Genomic DNA, 17,661 nt, shown 5'->3' with positions numbered 1-17,661 from the left:
GGGGTGCGCGAGTGATAACTGGAGTAATGAAGTTCACGAGTGAACGACGATGAGGCCAAGCCTGCGTTCGCTTGTTTTAAAAGTTCGCTGTGTACAAAAATTTAATTGTTCTTTTTTCGAAGTTTAGGGATTTACACCAAAGTTTTGCTGTTTTTTTTCTGAGTGTTTATAGGCACAATTTCGTCACTGGAATATTCTTGTGCGTTTGGGTTTGTGAGATAAGTATTCATTTCTGCAAAACAGCGCTGTTAGTATCGTGCCTCCACAGAAAAACACTGAATCATCGCACTAGGATGCGATGTCACATATGCCTTTTGTAGATGTAGCAGATTGAATCGCGTTTTAAATGTACCTCCTCCCCACCTACCTTCCCGGAACACAAGGTATCACAGCATTGTATGTGTGAAAAGAGGTAGGGGGAGTGACGACTTTTTTTTGTCCCCAGAACTGGGACCCGAGATGTGTAGCCTCCCCCTCCCCCCCCCCCCCCCCCCCCGCCTTTCCGTTTTTTCCCGGCGAGATATGCATGCTTCATGATTCCGCTCCAACTTTCCCGGAAGACTGACTTCGAATATGTCCACTGCCGCTAAAGCGGAAGCTTAGCAGCAGTAGTGGAGATTGCTCACTCATTATATCAATGCGTGCTAAGGTATAAAGAAGAAAATGCGCTGCTATAGCAAGGAAACGATTCCGCGGGAGTCACGTGCCAGAAGAGATGAGTCACTAGAGTTTTGTCAATGTTTATTTCCATTGTTTTGTGCAAAGCATGTTGCGGCAGTATTTGAGGAAATGCAGTCAAAAATTGTCCAATATAATTGATTTCCCCACTTAGCAGGTATAATTATTATTTGGGCGAAGATGCTGCCAGGCGTTGCGCTGCTGAGCACGAGGTCGCGGGTTCGATTCCCGGCCGCGGCGGCCGCTTTTCTGATGGAGGCGAAAAGCAAAAACGCCCGTGTGTGCGAGATTTCGGCGCACGTTAAAGATCCCCAGGTGGTCAAAATTAATCCGGAGCCCTCCACTACGGCGCGCCTCATCGTCTGCGTTGCGTCGGCGCGTTAAACCCTACAATCAATCAATCAATCGAAGATGCTGCTGGTAAAGGCTACTGGCCTAAGGAGTTTTATCAGCTTTGAAAATTAAGCTCGAACCATAAAACATGGACAAAAAAGAAGGACACTGGTATATATTTAAACAACGTAGCACCAACTAGCTCGACTCTCAATTTTACTTGATTTTTGTCAGTAGAAACTCTATTGAGTTTCAATTAAACGAAGTCATTTGATATTCTGTTGAGTTTTGTCCATTGAAACCTTGTTGACTTTTTATTGACTGCACTCAATAGAAATGTCAATGTATAATAAAAAAACATAAAAGTAACCTAGTAGTCTTAATTCAGCAGACACAGAGGGCAGCGCTGAAAAAAATAGCCCTTCAAAGTGTATGTTTCAGCCTGATGAGTTTTGTCAATTGGTTCTCCAAAGAGTTTCAATAGACTGGTGTCAATTATTTTTGTATTGCGTTTTCTCAATACAAATCCTTTTGAGTTTCTACTGACACATCTCAATAGCCAATTGAGTTTGAATTAAGTTTCTGTTGATTCAATTAAAACTCAACAGGAAAAGAATTGAAACTCAAAATCCATTTTTGTAAGGGTAGCGCTGCGCACTCCGTAGAAGACATTTTCATTCTTTAAGCCTCAGCATTAGCTCAGCATGTTCTAGACAGCGATGCGCATGCGCAGGTGGTGGGATTACCCATAGGCTGCGCTAGTGTAACTAGATAAGGTTACAGAGTATCGGCACTCCTTTCTTCTATTGTTCCGTGCCGCCGCCATGATCATTGGTAAGTTCGCATCACGTGATACTTGTTTACTCTGCGACGGTTCATGGGCGCTGCCATTTTGTTGCTTGTGTATTTTCAGTCAGTAAACTGTGGAATACTTAGCTTGTCCTCCCTGCTCTGCGGCTGCGCGCGACTAACGTTGTTCCGAACACGAATCAAAGATAACGCTTGTAGCAGCATTTCAGCAGCAGAAGGGCGTACGAAGATGCCGTTTTGCTGTATCTTTGGCAGTGCTGTTAACAAACACCCGGTAGAAGTAAGCGGCGAGGCCATGGAAGAGGCAATCTCCAAACACTGATAAACACCAAAATGGCCGCCGTTGCTGACTTGCGTGCCTGAATGCCGCTACTCTTATAACTTATCTAGTGACACTAGGCTGCGCTAATAAGGGCCACCTGTTACACCGCCTTACGCTTGTCTAGAATGAACCCCGCTTTAAAGTTCGCGCCGCAGGTCGTTCGCTTTCTCAGTAATCAGAGAGCCAACGTGTGGCGGAGGTTTCGCTATACGCGATTGATGAATGTGACACCGCCATGTGTTCAGGCGGAGGCTGCAAGTGTCAGGGCCGTGAGTCCCCAAAAGAAGCCGTAACTCTGGCGACATCTCTCCCCCCTCCCCCAAACACCCGTCTCTTCCGTCAGCCTCGTTGCACCCCCCTTCGGAAGCGCTTTGGAGCAACGCGCCGCCCGAGAAGGCTGCAGCCGAGTAGTAAATACTACTCGTGACAGTCTTGGCGAGACAGCCGCTTGAGACGTCACATTCATCACTTTCCTCAACTATAAGCCATTCGTGCGGGCGTTTTTGTATATCCGACGTAACGTCTTCTCTAAAGCGGGCGACAGCGAGCGGTAGCGGCGCTTCTGTGTACCGTATCACGCTGCCAAGTGATGTACGATGACGGGCCTTTTTTGCACAGTGCAGGCCTCGCTGTAACGAGGCATTATATATTCCTCTCCTTGCACATGATGTTTGTTATAAAAGAACGCACAGAAATGAACCCGGATACAAAGTGCAACGAAAATTCGATCAATCCGTGATTGCTGTCACAATCGCTCGTCGTAAACACGCACATGTGATTCCTGAACTTGGACTAACCGAAACCCAGAACGCCTTAAGCTGCCGAACGCCTCATCCACTCAGTAGGCAAATTGAAGCACCGCAACCTCCTTTTTATCTTTCTTTCTTTTCTTGATCCACAAGCCACGCCGAAGACTGAGGGCACCGAGCAGCGATACTTCGACATATGTATAAAGCATATCGCCAGTACCTCGCTAAGAAAAACGTGCTTGCAAGATCAAACATCCATGCAAGATCTTAAATACAAGTAGTAGTATTATACTTAGCAATTCCATTCAGACACCAAGTTTACTTCTTTGCGAAGGAATTGAACAACCGTCCGTTCTAAATAAGCGGATTTGCTTCAGCTCATCCTGTTTTGGCACCATCCCGCGAGAAACGCCATTTTCATATAACGTGCCTCACAAATAGACGAAAGAGAAACAAGCAAGACGAGACGAAGCGCTGAGTATTTCAACGATGACACTGTCATTTCCTTTTTACCCACTGAACGATTGCGTTCAATGGACAATCGACAGATCTTTGCACGAAACTACCTTGTACCGGGTGCATGCATCAACTGCAGAGTCGAGCAGAACGAGCGGCTCGGAAGAATAGCGACCGGCAAAATGCGTTCTCAAACAACACTATCGCAAAGAGCAGGTGACTTTAATCCCAACCTAAGCGATCAGCGCAAAGTAGGACACTCAATTAACTACCCTCACAATGGCATCACCAAAAGTATACCGAAGCGCTCTAAGCTCATCAGAGATACAACATCGACAACACAGGAAACACAACAAACTTTCCCCAAACGTTGCCTCACAAAATGTACGATACAAACTACGCCGGTCGGAGAACAACCAGCCATGAGAATAGGAAGCAATTCCAGCACGCGCCCCCCCCCCCCCCCCCCCCCAAAAAAAAAAAAAAAGGGAAGTCGACAGCAGTGAGCCCGGCTATAGGCGGTACTTTAATCAGACTCTTGAGCGTCCCTTCTCGCCGGCTTGTCCCTTCGCAAGGAGCCACTCAGAGCGGACGCGGAGGCCCATTCGTGACAATCGTAACTCGCGTGGAAGGCAAAAGCGGACAAGAGGCGATTGGCAAGGCCGCACAGGCCTTGCCCCAAGTCTCCCTTTGCAGTACACAGCCGACGAAGCACTTGGGGAACGGAAGGCGGGCAGCATAGCACGACACAGAATGGGCCGGACCAATTAATGGTCCCGGTGGACTCCCCTCCGCCGCACTCGGATCGTACACCGAAGCATGTACAGTCCTGTACGCTTTCTCGGCCAATCGCTCGCTCCAGATGGACACTTCCCCTGTCTCCCTAAGAAATTAGATTCATTACCTTTCCCTCCGGCTCACTTCTCTGAGCATCACTCGTTCATCCAGCGTCTGCACTTGTCTATGTCGAACATATCAGCACGCGTCATTGTGTCGTTTGGTGTATCGAAATTGGATCAAAACGTTTGAAGGCGGGATGGGCATGGCTGTTCTCATCGGCGCGCTCATCGACTCACGGCTGCGCGACAGCACAACAAAAAAGTGTTTGGAAATCGCAGCACAACGGTGAATGTGCACTCCATCTGTCACCTTAGTTCCAATATCCGCGGTATCCCGAGGCACGCATCCAGATACTGTCATGTCTCTGGGCCCTGTTTCGTGCGCCCAGGCGTGTTTTCGAGTTAAAATTATGTTAAACTACTTGCTTTCTCTTTACATTCATCTTGCGGGGCACTACCAACTAGGATTTTCACTGCCGAGTTCTTAAGTTTTATACTGCTCTACACAGATGTCCTCTTTCGTGAAGCTGGCTTTCCACCATCATCCGCATGCTTACATGTACAGCTTCCTTCTAGTGTACACCAAGCCGTCCATCGTTACACACCTGTTAAAGCCAAAGCACGCTTTACAGCATGTGTTTAGCATCATGCGCCGGACGCCACCGAACTGTGCATACATGGCGCTAGTACTATTCAGCGAACCATGACTGAGGGTCAGAAAGGGTGTCAGATCGAATAAAAGTCTCATGAAGGAGGTCTGCTGCGCAAACTCCCCCATCATAAAGATGACAAGTACAAACTTTAGACGAGTACAATAGATGAATAATAAAGGATGAGCGCTTCTCTCGGTGCCCTCGTCTTGAGTTTGTCCTTACACGCCCATCTCACTTCTTCCCTTACCTCCGTGTCGGGCTCAATAAAGTTATGCTCACTCACTCACTTGATCAAAACCATCAACATACCCAAGAACCAGTTCTGATCGTTCTTTCTGTGACTCAGAGCTTACCCGGTGAGCCAACTTACTAAACTAATCCAAACAAGCTTGCACCAGATAACCGACAAGGCGTAAACGATAGCCAACAGCTCTCCTGCCTAGGAGCAAATGTACAGTTCTCTTTGCGGAACCGTGATGCGGATCGATGACAGCCTTCTGTGCTGTAAAACAAAATAAAGACGTACTAAAACCTCGACAGTGCCACCACTAAAAAGAATGCGTGCGTTGATTGAGCTACCCGGATCAAATTTCGGCGCTGCTTTCTTTCACAGCGCCACGGTTCCCTTACCAATCACTAACTCCCTCCCCCGCGTCTCCCCGGGTCACATCACAGAGTCTTTTCGGTTCCGCTTTTAGCCCGTCAATCTACCATCAATTCCGAGGCGCTTTTTTTTTTCGTGATTACACTTAACATCTCCACCTCATCTCGCCTCGTCCAATTTCACTCTTTCTTTTTTACCTATTTTCCCCGCCAACCTCAGAATGCAACGGCCCGGGCTTCCGCTTCCAGATTTGTCCTCGATCTCGTAGCCTAACCCCAGTCTCCGCCCCCCCCCCCCCCCCCCCCCCCCTCTCTTTCCCAAATCTCTCCCGTACGATCTCTGGCTACGTTTCGCTCCTCATTCCGTTCTCCTCTCCGCCATCCTCCCCCTCCATCGTCACCCCAACCCTCTTTCTTCGTCACACAAGTCCGCAGTTATTCTTCGCCTTATCCTCCACCCCCTTTCCAACTCTCCCGAACATTGCTTTGTGCTCGTTCGCTCCCTCGGCGCACAGTCCATAGCCCCTTCCTTCCCCTCCGAATCTTCCCCGCGTGATATCTGGCCTTCTCTTTTTATCCCCCGCTCTTTATTTTTTCTCCTTCTGGGCACCTTTCCCTATCCCCGTTCTCCCTCTTCCCCTTCTCCGGGAGCGCGCTGTCTCGTCGCCGAGACCAGGGGAGCGGCGGGGAGGGCAGGGGAAGAAGGGCCCCGTGGCGGCGGCGGCGGCGGCAGCGACTGCCTCAATCTTCCCCGGGCACTCCCAGAATCGGTTTAGCGCAAATGGAATTCGGAGCTTCGCTCCCTCCGCGCACGGGGCTGCTCTTTGAACGAGCAACGCTCAGGTTTTGCCCCGCACGGTCGGCGCCGCGGGCGCGACTGAGGGCGCTATGCGCGCTCCCTGCTCTTCGCCTCCCAGCTTTCGTTTCTCTCTCTCTCTCTCTTTGGTACGTTGTCAGGGCTATTGAATTTTTTTTTTGCGCTGTTACTCTTCGCGGAGTCCATTTCTTACCGCAATGATCGTTGGCGAATGCGAATTGAGGGTCATCGAGCTAGTAATGGGTTGTGTGTGGCGTATGAGAAGACAAAAAAGAAACTGACACCACCGTTCAAGTTTGGTCGTGGTGGTCGTGAGCACCAAGTTTGGTCGTGGTGCAGGCGCATGTATAATCAAAGTGAGATAATACGGTCTCGGTTGGGAGAGAAAACAGCCGAATGCAAATGCAGAAACGCAAAGATGAAGCCGATTTCCGCATGATATAAACAGTGCGGGCTGTACAAAAGGAAACACGAATAGTATCCACTCAGGCCAAATTTCGGTTTAGTCGTGGTCTGTGCACGAGTGTCCAAGAATAGGTAGTCGGGTAAAGCGATGGTTGGAAAACCACGTTTGAACGGCCTAAGGTTTAAGAATTTCCCCGAACACATGCAACCAACATAGGTCGCCGTTGCAACGCTGTGGTGCCCAGAAAAGTTATAGCCCCAGGCATTAAAACGCGTATAGGTGATATAATATACGGAAAACGAAATCGACTCCATTTCTAAGTGACAACTGTGCAGGCTGTGTAGGCAAGGTCAAGCGCACGCGATTACTGGTTGGTGCTGAACCTGAGCACCTTGCTATCGCAGGTTGTTGAAGTACCGAGCCTACAAACCTAGATCGCGAGGAACTTGAGAGGTTAAAAAGGCCGCTCAAATTAAGGCGATGAAGAGAGGGAAAGCTGAACAAAGCGACGAAATAGCCGTGGATCACCTAAATGGGGGAGGAGACATTGTAATTGCAAAACTATTTTCAGAATGCCTGAAGTCTGTAAGGGTCCACAAGAGCGATGTAATTTTTCAATCGCGGCTGGAGGTGTATACAGGAGCGGTTGGAGGTCCATAAGAGGCGTTCGTCCAGCTCTGGACAAACATCGGTTGATGATGGTGGTAACAATGAAGCAAAACAAAAATGTCGACCGACCGTTCCAATCAATCTATGCTGTACCGATAGGGGCGCCAGACGGAAAGGGAAAAAAAAAGGGGGGGGGGGGGGGGGGGGGGGAGCAGGACAAATGGGTACTTTTTATAGTCATCTGTCGTAAAAAGCGTTCATCCATAACCATAATCATCGTTAGTTTTAGCGTTTTTACGCTTCAGACCTGCCAGCAGATTATGGACGCCTGTATACAAGAATCCATGGTCAACGAAGGTTTTCACCACTAAAATTTTGATAGCCTTCCACAGCAGCGCACCTAGTATCGCTTAGCTCAGTAATCACTGCAAAAGGACAGCGAGCAGCAATGTCGTCAAAATGAAAAGCGGGGCTGGGATGTAGACCGGGGCGACGGATTCCAGCCTCAAAGTTTTCCGCTCCGTTAATTTCCAGGGCCAATTTGAATGCTCGGTTGCGCCCTTTTAGGTTCCGCTTCACTTGTGTTCCCCGGTAGCATAGCGCGGTACTTTTACATACGGGCTTCATTGAGGGTCCAGCGAGCAACAACAACAAAAAAAAAAAACGCTCGTCTTTTCTGCCAGTGATTCCAAACAACAATTCCGAAACCAAGGAACGCACCTTTCATACATATTATGAAGCCTGACGAGGAACCCAACCTACTTTGCCTCCTTTTCCTCTATTTTCTCTCATCTGATAGGCAAGATGAATTTTCGCTCGGGCCTTCGTGGTAATGTTGCTTGTTATCAAGGCGCCACCACTAAGATACGGGCTTTCGGCGTATGGAAGAATTCCCAAGCGTTCGAAATTCGACACCATAGCCTTCTCTGGCCTCGCCATACTGAACGTTAGCATTTCCCAGTAGAGGGAAAAAAATACACGTTTCTGGTTCACCAAAAAAGTAAAAGAAAAAAAGGCATCCCCTTTCCCTTCCTTGTGAGAGATTCCTCCAGCCTCTTTTTATCGCCAAGCTTCCTTCCCAGCTACCGCATTGACGACTGATGTTACGGGATGAAGCCGCGAAGTCGCGTGAAATTTGGTTCACAGAACAAAATGCTTACTTCAAAAAAGGTTCCGTAAATGAAGACAGTCGCCCCAGTATTAGACTCATCTTAACTGATAAAGCCTTCGATATCGCACTCACAGGTAAACTGAAAGGCCAGTTCAGAGCTTTCCTGGCCGCAGCTAGACCTACTAAATTTTAACGGGAAAAGAGTCTAGAAAGTGCGTTACAACCCCCCCCCCCCCCCCCACCCCCCCTCCTTCCCCCAATCATTCTGTCCGCCGATCTGCTGACGTCGACTATACGACTAAGACGTCGACTGTGCACTCTCAAGTTAGCAGGATTTGCGTTGGCGGACTGCCGGCATGTTTAACGTGTATATACAGCCTGCACGTGAACAAGCAAGCACAGGACATCGATCATTAACTTGGTGAAAAATTAACATCGAGTAAGCTGATACAGCACAAAAACGCACCCCAGAGTCGAGTATCGTCATTGAGGAAGCTGGTGCGGAGGCAGCGAACGTCACACGGCGGTTGGATCCCTTCTCCGCCAATTACAGATCAGCTCTTTTAAAGCTCCGACAATCAGTGACACGGCTCAAACATCGCAGCGCCGCCACAAATAACACTTGGACAAATTCACTCAAGTGAGCCTTTATGGAGAGCTACGAAATACTGCTTACTGAACGCACCCGGGAAACCAACCGAAAGGCTTAAGAGTCTCCGTTAAACGACTCAAAAACGCAAAAATGAAGCGGCCAGGGTGAGAAACAAGAAACGCGGACAGGCGTGTGAGGGACAAAACCGTAAGAGCACAAAAAAGGGGGTGCGTGTTGTGTGCGCCTACGGTTCATCAAAGTAAAGAGCTGATGCACACCGAACCTCTTTATCCTCGCAGTCGTGAACTTCAAAGGAAGCGATGGCCGGTGGGGTCCGAATAAGGCTCACTCGCACGCAGGTACAGCCGATGCGAAAAGGCGAAAAACAAGAGGGAAGCCCTAGACGAGATCGCGAGCCCAGACTCGGGGTATAAAGAGAACCGGGCAAGGAAGCAAAGGCACAGAGAAGGTAGGGAAACCCGACGACGAGGCGAGAAAGAGCGTCGGGAAAGTGAGCGGAACCGGAAAACGGGCCGCGCTAAGGGAGTGTCTAAAAGGTGGTGCTACTTCTGCTAACGATGAGGACGGGCCCCGCACGGGTAGTGGCCGGCGTGTCTTTCGCTTTTGCCTCCTCCGCGTCCGCTCGGACGGTGGTGGTCCATTAGAGCGGAAAGCGCTAACCGAGTTAGCGGACGCTCAAAGACCCGCCTGTCGGGAGATGCAAAAAGTGTATACGGCGTGCTCTGGCTCTCTCTTTGTCGGGGGTTCCGCCTGGGTGAGCCACTGGGTGCGGATATCTGTCCGTATAACAGTACGCGGGAAATTAGGTTGTTGTCTAGGCGAAAATCTGCCGACTGCTTGTGGCAGGCCAACTGAGCCAATCACGAAGCATAGCCCGCCGTAGTGACAGCTCGTCGCGTAAAACTGCTGAAAGCTACAAATGACTGTATACAACATATACGTAAGGTACCCAACCGAATATCCAACACTCGCTCATTCATTCATTCATTCATTCATTCATTCATTCATTCATTCATTCATTCATTCATTCATTCATTCAATCAATCAATCTCTCCCTCTAATTCTCTCTCTCTGACACACATACACACACAAACGCACGCACACACCGACCCAACGAAAATCAAAAATGAGTGCGAAGACAACAGAGCCGGAAACGACGTAAGCGACGCGTATACAGGCGGAGGAAGCAAACACGTTTGTCTAGATTTCCAGATAAAGAGGTATCTAGCACGAGAGCCCAAACATAAGGCTATCCGGGCTTTTTCGGCGCGATCTAAGGCTCCGCCCGAGGCGGAAAGAATGGCCGCAATCAGGGATGTCCGCGGCAAGACATCCCGGACAAGTAGCGTTTACTCCCCCCTGTGCGTCGGCCAGCGCTACACACCAGGGAAGAGCGATACAACGCACGTCGGCGTCCCAAACGACGCCAGCAATCATCGTCCTCGACCTTGACACAGATCGCGGAACAAAGCGCGACAGGAGCGTCCGAGAGGGAGAAGGGGGTCACTGCGGAAATGAAAGACGGAAGGAAGAGCGTCGGAAGCGGCCGTTTATACAAGCGACGAGCAGGGCGGGGGAAAACAGCCCGGAGAGAAGCTCGGCTGAGAAATCAGAACCGGAAGAAGACAAAGACATCAGACGGAGACGCGATTCCTGCGCGAAGCCGGCGAAAACAAACGCCGTGTCGTCCCCCGCAAACGAAGGCGAAACGAGACGCGGATAACACGGGCGAGCGAGCCGGCCAAGTTAGCAACGTCGCAGGAGGCACCAACAACAGCGGCTCGGACACGACCCGGGAGGTTTCGCGATAAATCAAGACGAATTTCGCCGCTCCAGATCGCTGCAAGATTAAACGGGCCGCCGCCGCCGCCGGAGGCACCCGAGGAATAACGCGTCACGTGATGAGGAGGAGGAAAATGAACAGCGGAGATCTATAAAGCCAGATACGACCGGGCTCTCTCTCTCTCCTCATCGGGTAACGAGAGGAAATGGGAGAGGACTGGGCACGTTGAGGAGGCGGTGAAGCACGTTCCTAGAAAGCTTGGTGGCCAGACGCCGGTGACGCGTTTTGAAGGACGTGCTTATCACCAGGAAGAATTAAAAAAAAATCTCGGACCATCCCCACTAACGTGAAACCTGGGGAGGGGCGAATGACGCAGTGTGTAAGTGTATTCTTGGCGCCTTGGAGTTTTTCCCAACGGAGACAAAACCGTTGAAGGGTGGAGGTATACAGCTTTGTTGTAAAAGCTGTATACCTGGGGTAAGTGAGGCGGCTGCCGAAGGCAGCCCAGCGAATGGAGCTTACAGGGCAAAAGCAGCTCTGCTGCACTGTGTTGCCGTCGATACCGTACACATCTCCGCCCCTTGGCGAGCTGCGTCGGCGTATCTCGGCAGCGGGAGAGGCAAATCTCTTCGCGCCGCCGGGCAGGACATACTCTGTTATTTTGACATTGATGATTCTTTCTATTTGAAGTTTATCGCACTGCGGTCCGGCGGATACGGGTGCAGCTCCCTGGAGTTGGTAGAAGTTACGTCCTGAAGGTGACAGTTGCAAAGGGGGTTGCAAAAAGCCTCTTTTCTTCGAAGCAAGAAGTTCTCTAGCGCGAGGCGTAAACAAGTGTCACGGTGTTTTTTTAGTACGTGTTACGTTCTAGCGCGAGGCGTAAACGAGTTTGCCGGTGTTTTAGTACCATGACTACATTAGACGACGATTACGACGACGACGACAGGAGACGCCAACAGCCCCAGCCAAAGAGGGGCTTTGCCCCTAAAAAAAACAGAAAGGAAACGCAGCTTGTCACGGCGCACTTAACGTGAGCTCGTTTGGAGTAAAAACATCAAACTGCAGGAGCTGAGGAAACAAATATCATTCGCATCCGTTCAGCTTTTCAGACTTCACTCAACGTGGAATGAAACATGCATACGTGCAGGCAGCACGACTCGATGCACGCTTCTATTCTCGGTGACAAATGTTACGGTAAAGGGGCTGGATGCGATGTTTTCTGACTAAGCAGGCGGCGAAGACTGCTCACCGGTAGCGCCCTAAAGTTTCCTCATTCATTTACGATTTCAGGCACGGATGACGTACAAAGCATGAATCTAGATTGATTTACTAGTGATTTAATAATTGATTGATTGATTCGCTGATCGAATCTGGCTTACAACCTGCAAGGTGACACCAACACTTTACAATATAGCGGAGAGAGAATACAGTGAGGAGATTCGCGAAACCGTTTTTTTTTCTTGTTTTTTTTTATATAACGCGAAGAAATTCGCGCTAGAACAGCGACAACAACCGAAAGGAGCAATAAAAGGCGCCTCGGTATCGAATCCATTCCGGCTGCAAAGTGGAAAACGGAACCAATTTCATTAAGAGCTCGCCGGGCCACCGGGGCATTAGAGTGAAACGTCAGAGCGTTTGCGACCGTGGCAAAAAGCAATTGGGATTCGGCGGAGCTTTGCGCCAGCCACGGGGGAACGAGAAAAGTCGGCCCAGCAACGGCGCTGAATTCAAATAAAACTCGCACAGCCTTTAAAAGGGGGCGAGACGGCGGGGCCTAGCTATTTGCTTCGCTAGCGATACGAGGCGATGAACTGACGTCGTCGGAACACCGGCAAGTTGGGAATCGTTCCCAATAGGTTGGTTTGATTTTCGCCGCACTGGCAGGGTGTATGGTCCACACAATGACAGATGGTTCGCAATATAAAAGGGACCTGCCGTGAAAAGAATGGACGTCAAAGGGGCTTTTCGCACGTCGGCGGTGCGCTTGGCCGGAATTAGGGAACCGCTCCTCAATGAAAGGGTTGGTATTGAAGGGAATCGTCAAAGTTTCCCAAATGAGATTCTCGGCGATGGAGGCTTCCGTGCTGACAGCGCGCTTTTTTTTTATGAGCACCGTTAGAAACTGAAGCCATACGGATTTGAGGATGAAAATTCTACGAAAACCCTTGGCCATTACAAATGTCATCTTTTGAGTGATATCACCATAATGATCAAGGCGACATAACGAGAGAATTTTTTCTAATTTGGCATTTGGAACCGGTGGTCGGACTTCAGGAAAATAGAAAACAACCTCTTGTCAGGAGTTAACACGAGGACTGAATTGAACTCGCAATGACCTCTCTCTCTCCGTGTTTCCTGAAACCTGCGTTTTTTCTACGATTCTTGACTTAAGAAAACTTGGCGAACATTTCTGAGCTGTGTATCACCTATGTAAATAAGCCGCAGGGGCATCTCGCACAAAAAAAAAAAAAACAGGTATCGGTTTTACGTCACAATCGAGTCGTATACTACACTGATGCAAAACACAGGCAGACCCATCAACTTTGAAAGCAACGTATGTTAAAGGCAAACGTATCAAGTGAAATGTGGGGTCCACTCTTTCCATCTTTTGTGTTTTGAGATACGCAAACACCGCAGACATCGACCTAAGCCGCAAAACTCCGATCGATGTACACGTATATACGTTCAGCCGTGAGTGCTTTCGTGATGAGTACCTAATTTTCCGTAACGAACTGGTCGCGAGTTTCAGCGAGCGTTTGGGACAAACAAATACAGCGTTGGGCGGCAAGGAGGGGAGAATAGGGCAACAAATGGGGTCAAAAAGGTGTACTGTTCGGCAAGTTGGTAGTTCATTTTTAAAAATAGCTACAGCGCGAATATAAACAAGGACACCGAAAGACGACGGGACGAGCGCTGACTTCCAACTGAATTTAACAAGAGAAGTGTTTCACCTTTTATACGCACACTTCATGTTAACGCCAGTCAAAAAATAAAAAAACATAAAAATTTCAACTAAAAAAACACGTATAATCTCTGATAGTAGACCACCACATCAACACGCGTTCGCGCACTTTGGCACAACCTACACAGACACTACGTTAAGTAATACCCGATCTCTTTTTGGGACAAAGTGATAGACGCCCGGCTCACACATTTACTACCCTGTCTTTGAATTTCACGTGCTTCAATTATTTCTCGTGTAGTTTGGTTTCCGGTAAAGAAAAATCTACCTAAGTGCACCATCCTTCTTTCAGCTCAACACGGAGGCAAGACTCCTTCTTCGCAACGGAAACTTCTGAAACCGAGACTGCGGTTAAAAGCATGGAGGTGTGCTGGTGTCTCTGTCGTCATGTGCTAAACACGCAAGTACAACGCCCGTACGTGCTGGCTATATAGTGCCATCAGGCCTGGGGTAAAAGACCTGCTAAAGAAATGAGCATTAGGCTGTTAGACTTTTGGCTATTCTACTAACGACAAAAACGGCCTGCGTGGCAATGTCGTGGAAGCCAACGGTCGTCCTGCATGAAAACCGTCTGCAAAGGGTGCTTCACTGTAAGCAGCACCGTAATGAGGAAAAGCCAACCTTAGAAAAAACGACAAAATTCTGCACGTAAGAAAATATGGTATATACCGGGATTGGCCAAGATGTCGAACGTACAAAAAAAGGAGTATTGACATGATGGCTCACACCCGAGACATGCTGATTCAAGCAGACAAAGCTAATCATGTTCTCAGCGTGTGTCACCTTCATGACGATACGCTGAACGTCGACCGGTCAAAGTGTACACCCGTTTGAACGCATCCAAACAAAAGCCAATGCGAACACCCAAGGAAAGCCTGCTGAACAGCGGAAAGCACGGTACCCATCCAAACCGCCAGCACGCGCGGCCTGCCCAAGCAAGCGGCAGTCCGGACGAGCCGGAGAAGAGCAAAAAAGGGGGGAGCGGGCGCGAGTCGTAAAGACGCCAGAACTGGCAGGAGCAGCAACCAGCAGCACACACACACACACATGCACAAGGCGTCTTGAAGAGGCCGACTCCTCTCGCGGCGCACACGGCTTCGGAAGCACGCGAAGCCAGCCAACCGGTCCTCCACATTCGACGGGCCCCCGCTGCAGCAACTGACCCCGGCGGCAGCTCCGTTGCTCCCCTTTCCCGGAGCACGAAGCGCTACCCTCGCCAGAACCTATCACCTCGACTCGGAACAACACCACCTAGAAAGTCTAGGTGGTGTTGCTCGGAAGCCTCTGGCCAGCACTCGGAGACGACAGCGCCGCTGGCTGCACACCTCGCACGTCCAAAGTGCGCTCACCCACGTCACTCCCACTGCGGGGAAGACGACGAGACCGGTTGCGTAACTGGACGATGGGAGATTCGACGAGATCAGAGACAACATACGCAGTGTAGAGAGGGTTACCCGGCCTTGTCGCCTGGGCGGCGTTTACAGCACACCGCGAATCTTCGCCTGCGCTTCCTTCACGCGTGCAGAACGCGAGAAGAGCAATGCAGACCGGACGGCACGGGCTACCCTTGCCTCACGCAGTCTTCTGATGAGAGGGCGTTCGTGGGGACTCCGAAAGAAGAGAAACAAAATGATACGCCTGGCTAGATCAGGCGGGAGCGCGTTTGAAATGTTTGAGAGAAGAAGAACAGGAAGGCGTCGCCCGTGCTCGGCAAAGCCGTTTACCTTATCTCCGCGCTCGCTATCTCCGGGCCCCCACGCATGTCGACCACTCGACTTACAAGATCGAGGGAATATGCTAACGAGGCAATGTAGCGATTGCACGCTTCAGTTGGCGCTCGGGCTGCCATTGATAACGCCATTTCGGAGAACCGGTGATGGGCGAAAGCGAAAAAGTAGGGGAAAAAAAAGACGGCCGCCGCATTGCAACCTTATCGTCGCCGTGCGAATCTACGAGGTCAAGCGTAAGACCGGAGTGAGAGACGTGCAGTACAAATCAGGCGCGGTCAGGCTGATTTGCTGCCACATCTTTCCCACGTGTGCGATAAGAATGCCGATTCAGCACGACAGTTTATAGTTGTAAAGTAATTGAGTCAACAACGTGTGGGTACGAGGTAGTTGGTAGTTTAGCATAACTTGTTGTTGGGCGAGTTGGTGCACCTTGGTGAATAGACACGGGCTTTGCGCGAAAAAGACACCGCACGCAGGAAAGACAGAGCGAGCTCAAACTCTCAACTAAACTTTATTCGACAGATCATACGCATATACGTACACTATTATCTGGTCACACAAAAGGAAACAAGAAGCGTGAAGGGTGCGGCACGAAGCACGCCAACCCCTACGTAGAAGAAGTGACAACTGGGCTAGCTGGTAATGCATATGGGACATGTTGAAGGTAGCGCACTTAAACACGGACGGGAAAGAATTGGCAAACCACAGCGCTGTGGTTTGTCAATTCTTTCCCTAGTGTCCGTGGATAAGTGCGCTACCTTCAAGAAACCCCTACGTGAACTGCAAAGTGGGTGCGGTATTTCAAATACCACTGAAGTGTGGCAAAGTCTACGTAGGGCAGACAGGACGGTGTATCACAATGGCCGTATGCGTGAGCATGACCTCTCCGTCAAAAACAAAACTATTGCCCACTTGCCCGCTCACTGTCTGGCCTCCACGAGTGGCGAGTGTGAACCGCTGTTAAAAGAAGTTAAGGTTCTGCACAGGTGGTCCAGCGACACAAAGGCACGGGAAATTTTAGAGGCCTACCATGTAAGAAAGAAGGGAGAAGGATGCGTGAGTGACACATCGATGTTTCTTCATAAACCAGAGATTGTATATCTTGACATGTGTCTGTAGCGTTGTGATAGAGCTGCCTGTAAAGATTGCATTAATTGTAGGAATGCGCATGTGTGACCAGACAATAGTGTACGTATATGTGTATGATCTGTCGAATAAATTAAGTTTAGTTGAGACTTTGCGCTCGTCCCGTCCTTCCTGTGCGTGGTGTCTTTTTCGCGCAAAGCCCGTTAGTTGGCATTCCCCGAGCTAGTTGGTAATCCATTGTACGAATTTCAAGCGCAAAAATTCACACAGGGGCCGAACGGGACAAAGACAATTCCTAATCGAAAAAGACGACAGAAAAAAATTCAGCAGTTTTGTCGTATTTTGGCGTGTCGTACTGCCGTATTGTCGTAGTCTTGTCGTGTCGGGATTCCGGTGTTCTGTCGTGATTCATATTCCTGTCCTGATTTTGATGTTCCGTCGTGCCGAATTCGTGTCTTGTCGTGATCCTGATGTTCCATCAGTAGTTGCACATGTCTTGATTGTTATTGCCCATTGTGAAGAGTAGCGTAAATGGCAGTTCTGTTGTAACTACAGGAATGTTTGTCGTTGAGAAAAGTGGCCTTGTCGTTACGACAGGAATGGGTGTCGTAACAACAGATGGGTGTATTGTAACAACAGAATTTCTGTTGTCACAACAAATTTTTTGTCGTACGACAGGAATTGTTAGGTTCTGGCGGTATTCCTGTTGTGATTTTAGACTGCGAAGCGGTTGTCTTTGTCCCGTTCATCCCCTGTCTGAATTTTTGCGCTTGAAATTCGTGTTATTGACTCGTTGCTCAGACGGAATGTAGACAACAGGTGTAGGAGTCACAGTTTATAATAAACGTGAATTGCTGCCGTAAAACTGCGCAGCAGTCGGTTCGGTACATGCAACGTGTATTTTACCACCTCTGGTTTCAAAATAGAGACAAATGTACCATGCAAAACCGCAGGGTGGCACGAGATACTTCGCCAGGATTCCAACGCCTAACCGCATACTTATAACAGAACGTAAAATATGCTTTGAGAATTTATGAGAAACATCCCAATGCGAAATAAACAGAAAGTTCTGGCACCAATGCGCTTGATTATAAAACAAAC

General features: G+C 49.4%; 1 protein-coding gene across 2 annotated transcripts in view; it reads right to left on the bottom strand.

Moving 5' to 3' along the window:
* The window catches only part of Ephrin (ephrin), a 605,464-nt gene that overhangs the window by 239,155 nt on the left and 348,648 nt on the right, over positions 1-17,661 (bottom strand). The window lies entirely within an intron of this gene.

This window comes from Haemaphysalis longicornis, unplaced genomic scaffold (genome assembly GCF_048455015.1).
Source record: "Haemaphysalis longicornis isolate Haplotype H1 unplaced genomic scaffold, Haemaphysalis longicornis Haplotype H1 scaffold_12, whole genome shotgun sequence".
Classification (NCBI taxonomy): Eukaryota; Metazoa; Arthropoda; class Arachnida; order Ixodida; family Ixodidae; genus Haemaphysalis; species Haemaphysalis longicornis.
Note: the sequence above shows the minus strand (reverse complement) of the source record. Positions and strands in the feature narration are given on the sequence as shown.